We start from the raw sequence: 11883 nt of genomic DNA on the forward strand, positions 1-11883 counted from the left end.
CTGATTTGCATAAGATTTTAGAGAATAATCAGAAAAATCCTAGTTATGATTGAAGTCCATCATGATGCCTGAAAAATCATTGCTGTGTTAAATAAGATCAAAAGAGTAGGGAATCATCACTGATGGGAATCTCTTTTTGGATGGTCTGACACAGCAAACACAATGATAAATTTTGTTTTGTGCCCTGTTGTGATTGTTTTGTGTGTACAGGTTGTATTGACAGTTATGTTAGTGAGTGGAATTCATTTGTATAGAAGGTTATGGATGTTGCTGAATAGTCAAATGGTAAAGAGTTTAAATCATGTTAAACTTTGATCTCTTTGACTTAATTGAGTAGCCTAGATTGGGAGATCGCACCACCCAATACCATCTATGCTTTGTGGCTAACAGCCACAGCTGGTGAATAGCATGGGGTGACAGCTTCCAATTCTGGGGCTCAATTGGATACAATGACTCTTAAGTCATGGAGGAGGGGAACGTAAGGGACAATTTCCCAGAATTGTTCCCTATTTTGAGTTGCTTTAGTGGAGTTCAGGCCCAGAGGTGTCTGGAAGGGCTGAATTTATGAACCTTGAGGAGGTAATGAATGAACTACTTTTCAGTGCTGAGCATGTTCAGTAGTGCCCACATTCTGGTGGGAAAGAATGTGAGGTGAGATGAGTATATCTGAGTGATTGACAGGTAGAGAGCCATGTGCAGTGGTAAGGTGAGGTGTGCAATGAAGTAGTAATGTGTGCACAGGTGTGTGATTGGTCTGTCAGTGATTTGACAGGAATGATGTGTTCTGAATGTATAAAAGGGTCCTGACTCCAAGGTTCCTGGGCCCACAGATCTGTGATTGGCTTGGCTGGTGTCCATGTGATTGTTTGTGTGAGGTGTCTCACTTGAGCAAAAGGCTTGAGTATGTGATTGAGGACCTGGGAGGCCAAGATTTCCTCTTTGTACGAGTGTGAGTGGGTGGGGGCATGGGAGGACAAAATCTCCAAGAGCTCCCTTGGTTGGATGTGTGGTATATATTGGGGCTAAGGGTGCGGGCTGCATTACTTGTTTGTTGTATATAGTTGATTAGTTGTGTTGATAAAACACCACATTCTTTGAGCGCTTGATTAGTGTCTGTGGTCATTGTGCTAATTCACTAGCACTGGCTGGACTCATTAGTCTGAACTGGTGAGAGCTTAGGTACCCTCCCCTTTTACTGTGTGAGGAAAATTCTTAGAAGCTTAACAACCCTCACATGCATTCATTCACATATTGTAATTCCTTTGTTCAACAGCACATCTCAAATGCTTACAGCTGCAAAGCTAGGTACCAACCTGAGTCTGGAGTTGGTGCCCCACATTGCTTTCAATGGGGTTAGAGGTGCATGATGGGTCACAAAGAGGTAATAGCAATCCATCTTCACTTCACTGCAGGCTAATAATGCTCAGCACCTTTAGCCACCAAACCAGGTCTCTGTTTCCATCTACTCCATCATCCCTCTCTAACAGAGATCCTGGGACTCCCTGTTTCTTTATGATAAAAACAGCCCAGCCAGGGAGTTCTGCAGGCTGGGCAGGGGGCAGCAGCTATTGGTTGCCAGGGCAACATGGCAAATGAGTCAATTAGCAGGCATCTACAAGCAGCCTGCTGACTGGAAGTAGGAAGGGCCCTAGGGCTTAGGCTGGCAAAGCAGTCTAACCCTGGCAACTGAATGGTTAAGAGCTCCTGCCTAGGGATGACAGACTGCCTGTTTTGCTGCTTGCAGGAACACTGAGGCTCAGGGAGCTCACAAGGAGCCCAGGTTAGGAGGTGAAGGAAGATTTGCCTCTTAAAAGGGGCAGAGGGGTGCTTTCACTATGTTATTTATGTTATATCCTAAGGGCTTGTGTTTATATTATGGTTATACCAACAGTTTGGGTTGGAACTACAGAGACATTTTACGGAGCTCCCATTAGTGCCCAAGGGGCACACACTTGTCTTGAGCCCTGCCCTACTGTTGAGCCCAGAGAAGGGCAGAGTGCAAGGCTGCAAAGCCACACAGGAGTCAGGGGGCTAGCACCTGAGCTGGGCACAGCCACACAAAGGCCAAGAGCCTCATGCCCGAGGGGGGCACAGTCATGAGCGATCGTTGAGCCCAGAGTGGGTACAGTGCTACATTAAGGCCACAGGGCCAGAGGCTCAGTGAGACAGGGGTCAGGGGCCCAGTGACTAGAAGGGACAAAGTGGAGCAAGTGCCTCAAAGCCAGGTCCAATGCTGAGAAGAAAGAGGCCAAGGAGGCCAAAGCACAATAAATGAACAATGATACAGTAATACCTGTGAGGCTTGAGGCATGGTGTAGGGGTGGATTTCGAGCCACACAATTAGCTCTTAAGGCTGTGGGTGCTCTGCAGGGCACGGTGAACTATAGAGCCTGAGCAAGGGACCTGAGGACCAGTGAAGACCAGTAGGGTGTAGGGGAATCCTAGCAGGGGTTCACTTGAACTGGGGCCATGCAAAAGCCCTTGGGGAGCTCCCTATTATCATTATTATACCATCAAGCTGTGGAAGATGAGAAAGGAAGGGGCCTTAGGGGCAGTGAGGGGTATTGTCATAGAGCCACCAGGGGGTGTCATGGCTACCCCCAGAGCCCCAATGTGCTACACTCACTCAGATCTCTGTTCCTGGCACTGACCTTCCAATCCATCCATCCATCTCCTTCAGAATTTTATCTCCCCATGATCTCCCAAAAATTTCAAGTCATGTGAAAAAAGGTCCAGCACTGGCAATGAAACACTGGAACTATTTGATTGGCATATCCCTGAGCATGTTTCGTACAGCCTATATACCTATGAAGTTTGTCCTCTTGTGTCATATCAAGGATACAAGTATTTCATTGGTACGCCTGACTAAATGGAGTATTTCACTGCTAAATCAAAATGTGACAACACAGACTGTGGGCAATGCATCAACAACACCATGTGCTTTAAGCATCAAGGGTAGTGATCATGACTGTCCCCTTCCTAATATTAATTATGAATTCTCAGACTAGATATATACACATACACAGGTGCAATCAAGTTTTCACAACAGATCCTGGAGGAGAGTGAATGTGTCCTTTGTGGATGGCAGTTGTTTCTGTGTTGACAGAATCCCTCATATAGGTTTTACTGCAATATGTGTGGTGAAAGGGACTTGCCAACCCCACTCTGCCCAGGCAACTGAAATACTGGTGGTTGCAGTGGACTTGGAAAGCACTCCCTGTAACAGCACCTGCACTTTGTTTACCATTCTGAGTGGGTGATGAGGGCTGTGTTAGACTGGCTATCCCTCTGGAAAAGCAGAGGATTTGAGACATCAGATGGTAAGCCTGTTAAATATATTAAGTTATTGAGCTATATGTGAAATATTGCACAGAAGACAGAGACTCCTCTTAACATTGGCAAAGTAAAGGTGCACCTGAAGGTATTTACAATAACCCCACTGACTCTGCAGGTAAATAAGGGGCTAGGGTGGGACCTGTGTGGCTGTTGCCCAACACAGTTGAGCTTTGACCTGTCAAAATAACACCAAAGCCTCCTGATGCTGTTGATGTGATGGGGCTCCAGCATCAGGACTTGAATCTGAAAAATTTGGTCCAAAAGAAGACTGGAGTGTATGGCAAGAGTCATTGGACCTCATCTTCACCAGAAGAGGAGAGGAAACCCCAGTCTGGGTGGTGCTGGCTGCAATTAGGATGGACCTCATTGCACTTGCTTACAAGGGAGGACATCCTGAAATTGTGATCACAACAATACAACAATAGTGCGGGTAGAAGCATCAGGACAGTGGCCCTCCATATGTAAAAATGTGGCAAATTTAATCAATAATAGTCTACTGTGCACTTATAATCCAAATAGAAGTGTAAATAAGGGATCTCTAAGGCACCAAAGAACAGAGAGACTCTGGGCAAGATTATAAATTGATTTCATTGGTCCACTGCCCAAGACACCCTGAGCAAATAAGAACTGTCTTGTAATCATAGACAGTTTTACAAAGTGGATTGAGGCCATTCCAACAAAAAATTGTACCACCACCACTGCAGCCCTTATTTTGATTGATCAGGTTTTTGCACACTGAGGAACTTCCAAATGCATAGACAGTGACTAGAGATAACACTTTGTGGGTAACATTGCCAAGGAAATATTCAAAGCCTTTAACATTAAGCAAAAGTTGCATATCCCTGGCCATTCCCAAAATTCTGGATTGGTTGAAAGAAGTAATCATACTCTGAAAACAGTGCTCCAGAAAGTGGTAAATCAACAGGGCACTAGTTGGGATGAAAAATTCCTTCTTATTTTATTGGTCCTTCAAGGAACAACAGCAGGTCATGGGATATAAGACTGTGACAGGGCATAAAATGCATTTACTGGAACATTGGTGGGTTGATCAAGATGTCCCAAGTTATTGATAACGCAAAGTGGTGAATGCGCCGATAGCATGCCCTCCACTCACTTCAGCAGGGGGTGGGCATCAGCCCTCAATCTCCAAGACTGCTGATGTCCTTCAAGCAAAAACCACCTAGGACTGGTAAATAAGTATTGGGTAGTTATTTTGTTTGTTTTGTCTTCATTACTCTTAATTTCTATCACTGGTCATGAATACAATTTGCCTATTATTGAATGAAAGAAGTTGTGGTTGGTCTAAATAAAGTTGTGCTCACCTTGAACAAGGTATCAGGACTGGGTCATACATCCAGTGCCAACACCCCATAGTAACCTACAAAACAGAAAAACAAAGATTACTTTCATTGCACCTTCTCCTGCGGTACGTATGACCAGATCTATTAGAAATTCGCCTATGATGTTATCACTGGATGGGGCTCAATACAACAAATCTACTACACTGTGTAATAATGCATCTTTGGGAAATATGAATCTAGTGTATAATGCTTTTTGTGATGTTATTATGAAGGAGAATTTGACAGGATGTTGGTCCATTAATGTGGATTCTTTATCTGATGCATTTATGATTAAGTCAGTTATGGTCTTGAGTATTTCTAAGGCAGGTTTAATGTACATCAAAACCAATCAAGAGCTTAAAATCGATCAGTGAACCAATACACGCCTTGTAGAGAATTTAATTTCACCTCAATCATGCCAACGTCAATTGGCTCAATAGTATATGTGGTGATTATATTAAGCCTGTGAACACTGGTTGGGCTAATTGGATGCACAAAATGCAAAGATTGTTGCATCGTATTTGGCATAAGAGAGATGCTGCCACAACTCTCGGAAGCATTGGCACTGGGATTAGTGTTTTGACCACTACGGATATCAAACAAATAAGTGTTAACAAATAAGTTATCCCAGGTGTCACAAGGCTGGCTCAGTGGCACAGCTGCTCCTTCAGGTGCCTTCCCTGGGGACCTGGTTCTCACTGAGATACACCAATCATGACTTGATGGAAATAAATTAGAATTTTTGTCCTGCAAGAAGAGATATCTCACCCAGTTTAGGTGTGCCTCCTGGTTGGCTCATCCTGTCTTTATATGCTGGTTGGTATGACCCTTATGAGATCTGGATTGGGAGCTCCTCCACCCCTATACTCCCACCACCGACCTCCATGTAGTTTTCTAATTTTTCCTGATCCTATAGCATTTACTGGGCTCCAGGCATCACACCAGCTCAGAGCATCTGCTAAAAGTGAATACCTGACTTCATGCTGGGAATCCCTAACAGTCTATTTGTAATTAAAATAAAGAAATGAAGGCAGTCTGGCTGCCTCTCACCCACCTCTGGAGTGTGCCCCACTGTCCATCACCAGGAGCCTCTCTCCTCAGGTCCAGCATCCTTTTACTTCCATCCCAAGAGTCATCCAGCTAGTCAGAGCTGAGGTTTTCCTCCCAGCTTCAGCTCATGCTCCCTGCAAGAGGAGGATGCACCTGCAGTGAGTTGGGGTGGAACTCCATCTCTCCAGGGAATGAGTGGTGCTACTTCCTCTTCCAGCAGCCAGAGGTTTCCTGTCCAGGCTTCTGGGCTGCCACACACCAACGGTGAGTCCTGTTGGACAGTTGGATGCTCTTGCTGCACCACCTAGGACTGCCAGGGATCTTCGCCAGTGCACAGGTAAGGGAGAGGGGGTGAGCAGTGAAATCTCTGTGCAAGACCCCCTTTGCCCTTGTGTCATGGGGCGGGGCCCAGGAGTGGCTGTGATCTCTCCTGCGCCCCTACCATGCCAAGTTGCCCTTCCAGCACCCTCGTCTTGCCCGCCACGTCTGTGCTGTTTATGTAATATTAATGGGAGGCTGCCTTTCCTGGGCTTCTCGGACCCGGTGCTCTTGCCCTATATGGATATTTCTTGGTGCACCCACCCTAGGGCGTTGCGTGGCTCCTTCCGCCCCCAGTACCACGCCCAAGCCTCGCTGGTGTTCCAGACATTCTCGTGTCTCTGTGTACGTGCCCTCCCCGGGGCCTCTCCGGTATACGCACCCTCTCTGGGACCTCTCTGATATGCGCGCCCTCTCCGGGCCTATACCCACGCGCCCTGCCCTCTCCAGGTTCTTGCTCATGCACTCTGCCCTTCTGGGCTCTTTAGACTTAGGAAGCCCCTGAAAGGGGCGAGGGCAATCGACTCGCCCTTGTCTGGGGCCTGCTTGCCCTTTCCAGGGCCTCTCCGGTATACGCACCCTCTCCAGGGCCTCTCCAATGTATGCACCCCCTCTCCAGGGCCTTCCCAATATACGTGCCCCCTCTGGGCTTCTTTTCGTGCCTGTCCCCTCTCTGGGCTTCTAATCACGTGCCCACCCTTCTCCAGAGCTTACTTGCGCACTCGCCCTCTTCTGAGGGTTCTTGATAGGCCCACCCCTTCCTTCTGGAGTTTGTCCAATATACTCGCCCGCACTGGGGCCTATGCCTCGCACTTCCTGCACTCCCCTGCCCTCACTGGGGCCTCGCTCGCACCTTTCGCGCCCTCGCCCTCACTGGGGCCTATGCCTCGCGCTATTCGCGCTCCCCGCACCTTCCGCACGCTTGCCCTCACTGGGGCCTATGCCTCACGCTTCCCGCGCTCGCCCTTACTGGGGCCTATGCCTCGCGCTTCCCACGTTTGGGGCTCAGGTGACCCGTAGCTATGCCTGGCCCCGACCCTTCTTCTGGGTCATATACCCCACTGGGCTTTACTCCTGATAGTGCCCCCACTAGGCTGGGGTCGGGACCCCCTAATCCCTCCCAAGGTCACTCCACTGGGGCCGGGGTCAGGACACCCCAAAACACCGTGCCTCATCCACAGTGCCTGCTCTGGCACCAATCGCTGTGCCCTCCCTGAGCACACCCCAAAACACAGCACCCTCTGCGCCACCAGGAACGCCCCCATTCTGTTGGGGTGCTCCCCTGAGGCCTCCTCTTTCCCCTACAGCCTCACCTGGTCCTCCGGTGATATGAAAACATCACAACAACAAGCATAAAGCCATGAGCCCACCGGCTGTAACACAAAATCAGCCTACCAGCTATAATACTCCGCGCCACCCTGGCTCTCCGTCAAGCCTCCCTGTCAGAGGCCTCTCCATCTCATCAGCACACTGGCGCTCAGGCAGCTCAGCTCAGCTCAGCTCTGCCTTGCCTTGCCTTGCCTTGCCTTGCTCTGCTCTGCTCTGCTCTGCTGCAGAGCTCCTGCCTCTCAGCCCATCAGAGGGGAACTGCTTCTGGCCTCGGCCTGGCTGTTTATAAAGGCCAGGCACTGCCCCCTCTCAGTCAGCTGACCCAATCTGTTGCTTAAGCAACCTTCAGCTGTGCTGCCCTGCTGATTGGCAGCCAAGCCCTATTACCAATGCCAGTAGCAGGCACCCTAGTGCCCTGCTACACATTTCCCCCTCCCGGGGTTGAGCCTCCTTAGGAGCAGGGCGCGGAAGTGCCCTGCGACACGCTGTTACACAAGTAACTCATCAATTGCAAAATATAAAAGCCCCAATAACATCAGCCTTGTCTGCAGTTACCAGGAGAGGTTCACAGCCAAATTGTTACCCAAATGGCATGCACCTAACGAGTTAGATAATTTTACATTGTTAGATGCCACCAATAAGCAGCAAAATGATACCTCTATAGCATTGTCCTGTATTCAGGCTCAAACATGAGTTCAAAATATAATTACAGGCATACTGAGACAAGGATATGCTGGGATTCTTCCCATGGAATTAAAACAATAATAAGTGAGGCTGAGATTCTCTTGGAGGACCTGGAGTCGGAGGCATTTTTGTCATCGGTCGGCATTCAAGTGGAGGTGGTTTTCATCGCCATCCAGCGAGGAATTGAGGAATGCTTATGTCGTGATCAGTTGGTGAGGATTCGATTGCATTGTAAGCAGTTTTGATCTTTGTACTTGTGTGAGCAGGTTTGATTGTAGTACCTGTGTGCATTGCAAGCGTGAGCATTGGTTGTGTGTTGAGTGAGGGTCCAGGGGACCAAGATCTCTACTGTGGATTGGTGTGAGTGCACAAATCAAATTCATTTTCCCTATTGTTACCTTGGGGATGTGAGTAAACAATACCCTCGTGGTTCCACTACTGGACTGGAAGTGGGCAATATTAAATGTTGGAAACTGGAAAATTGGTAAATTCCCTGCGCTTGAACAAAGGGCGTACTCACAGTTGTTTTCACTCTTGCAAAGCTTTATTTAAGAATACTCACAGAGGAAGGCGATAGAGCAGAGCAGAGAGAATAGTCACCTTACATCAGCCTTAGGCAGCAGCCACGACCCCGCATGGTTCCCCTGGCCCCGGAGTGTTCCGATCCTGGGGATGCGATAGCCTGTGCCGGGGCTCCGCGCAAGTTGGAACTCTTGCCAGAGTTGAGGAACCTTCAGTAACTTAAGAATGTACAGCTTATATAGTTTGAAGTAAACAATGTTATTTTGAGCTAAGGATTTAGTTATCTTAAGCTAGGAATTTGAGGATGAGTCGTGATCTCATGCACTTAGTGTTTACTACATTTCACTGTCTTACAACATTCTACTATCTAAATTTGTAGTTCAGTCACGCTCACAAAGCAAGAAGCTACGTGCCGCTACACCAGCTTACTATAAAATCAGCATGCAAAACTCTTGCTCTTAGCACAGCGTGCAAAACTCTTGCTCTTAGCAAAGCTCTTACTATTACAATACCGATGCATGTAGTTGTACCTGTGTGGGACTGGTACGTAGCACTGAAATCAGTCAGACACAGCATAGAAATCAGTATTGTTTGGTAATAATTGATAGTTTCTCCAAGAGGGTGGAGGTGTTTCCCACCAAAAATTGTACTGCACAGACCACCACTCATGTTTTGACGAACTAGATATTCACATGATGGGGTACGCCTCAATTTATTGACTCAGAACATGGTCCACATTTCAATGGGGATATTATGAAAGGAATTTTGCAGAGTGTTCAATATTGAATGACATCTACATATTGCACATCATCCGCAGTCCTCAGGATTAATCAAGAAGACCAATCACACTTTAAAACAGTGCTTAGAAAAGTAGTGCAAAGTACTGGCAAGGACTGTGAAAATAAACTGTCATTTGCACTGATGGTATTGAGAGGAACCATAGCTTCTCATGGTTTTACCCCTCATCAAGTTCTGACAGGGCATAATACGAGAATGCCAGAAGCGTGGTTTGTGGATGATTTACACACCAAATTCCAACTAGTGGTGTGTCTATAATGCACAAGAACTGTGCTATGTATAGTGGAGCAGACTGGGTTCAAAATTAACCCAGCAAAAGCTCAGTTATGCCAGACTGAAGTCAAATGCTTGGGCCTGAACCTGAGCGTGAAAGGTAGATGTCCCAACACCCAACAAGTGGAGCTCATTCAGAAGATCCCAGTACCACAGGATGTGACAATGTTAAGAAGCTTTCCAAGTTTAGTAGGGTTCCTTTGAGATTTGTAGAAGGTTTTGCCATGAAGTCAACCCCACTATATCGGCTCCTGTGGAAAGGAGTTTCATGGGTGTAGACCCCAACAGAAACCGAAGTGGTAATCCAGCTAAAAGATAGCATCGCAAAAGCACCAGCATTGCTTTTCCTTACAGTGACCAAGCCTTTTGTTTTGGAACTTGCATTCACAGACAGTGGGATAAGCACCATGTTTTTTCAAGACCTGGGAATGGGTCATAGGCCAGCAACCTATGGGTATTGAGCTCTAACCAAAGTAAAAAGCAGTGTAGCCTGTCTAAGAAAGAAATCCCAGCTTTGGTCTGGGCTCTGACCAAATGGAAGAGCCTGGTGGGATTAATTCCAATTACCCTATGGACTCAGCACTCTCCACTGGAATATGCCGTTAGTGGAAGAATCAAAGACTTGGTGGTGTCATTGCCCTGAATTGCCCAATAGACATTGGCGCTATTAAATCACAACGTTAAAATTGAGAATATAAATACATCACCATTCATGCCATATGGTATTATTGTAAAAAGCCTAGATTTTAACTTATTAATAATCATGAATATTCGCTTGAGTGTACCAAGACTCATACAGGGTCTTTATGGCAGGGTTTGAATATGTCCCTGAGGATTAATAGTTAGATATGGTATGGCTCACTGACAGTAGTTCCTATTATGTGGATAGAGTTCAGAAAACAGGTTATGTGGCTATACAAGTCAACTCTGGCCAGGACCATAAGGTCATTCAAGTGGTCAATGGGAGATGTAACTTTACCTTTGCACAGGCAGCTGAGTTAGTGGCCATTATCATGGCTGTTGAAAATACTCCTGTTAATGCTAATGTGGAAAAATTTTCCAATAGTGACTGAGTTGTGCGGGCTTTGTTGGATTGGCTACCCATATGGCAAAGTCGAAGTTATTGCACCCCAGATGGTAAGGCAGTGAAATATGCTGACCTTCTTGCATATTGCAACACGATAGCTGCTAACAGAAGCTTGCCAGTATGGTTAGGTAAAGTGAAGTCACATCAAAAGAAGAGCATCATAGCAATTTTGAATGGACAGGCTGACAGGTGTGCTAAACAAGGGGCACTCCTAGACCATGTGTCAAAGGTCTCGCCTGGTCCTGTTTCAGTCAGTTTGATTAAGCTTCAGAAACAAGAACCTTCTATCACCAAATTCATTGAGTTTGGCAGACACTGAAAGTGGCGAGTATGACAAGAACCTTCAGGTCTAGTGATGGCTCAATGGTCGGACTTATTGCTGGTGTAGGTCACCCCAGAAGTATTCCGGATTGATTTTATCAATCTAGCACACAGTATTGGTCATTTTGGAACTGACAAGACTCACGAGTTATCTGGTGGCCTGATCTTGTAACCAATGTACAAACTTTCATTAATGATTGCTTGGCATGTGCTGTAAATAATGCTGATCTGCAGATCAAAAAGGGACTGTTACGACACCGAGAGATCATAGGTCCTTGGCATACAATTCAAATTGATTTCATAGGCTCACTGCCTACCACCCAGCATGGTCACACATATTGCCTAGTGGTTGTTGATACCTTCACAAAATGGGTTGAAGCCTTCCCTATGAAAACCTGTACAGTTTTGGCTATTACAAGAGTTCTGATTACTGAAGTATTCACCAGATGGGAAATGCCAGTGGTAATTGAATTGGACCAGGGTCCCCACTTTGTGGGAGACCTGTCAGCATATTCCTTTGTTTCATAGACCCATTATGAACACATCTCTTAATTTGGCCTTTTTCTGGTGTCTTACTTTGAGCATTGTCCATTGGTTTCCTTTATCACCTTTCATGAACATATACAATCATTTCATTCCTCTGATTCATCTGGTTAGTACCAAGTTCAGTTCATTTGAGCTCGTAATAAAACTTTTACTATGTTCTGTTAGAAAAACTCACAGTGATCGAATAAGGAAAGAAACATCATGTAAACAAGCTCACAGCCATAAGCTGAAGTAACAAGGCCAGCTGATATTGCAAACACCAGCAAAATGAAAAGTTCA

Source organism: Crocodylus siamensis, chromosome 1 (assembly GCF_052110815.1).
Source record: "Crocodylus siamensis isolate JL-2025a chromosome 1, ASM5211081v1, whole genome shotgun sequence".
NCBI lineage: Eukaryota > Metazoa > Chordata > Crocodylia > Crocodylidae > Crocodylus > Crocodylus siamensis.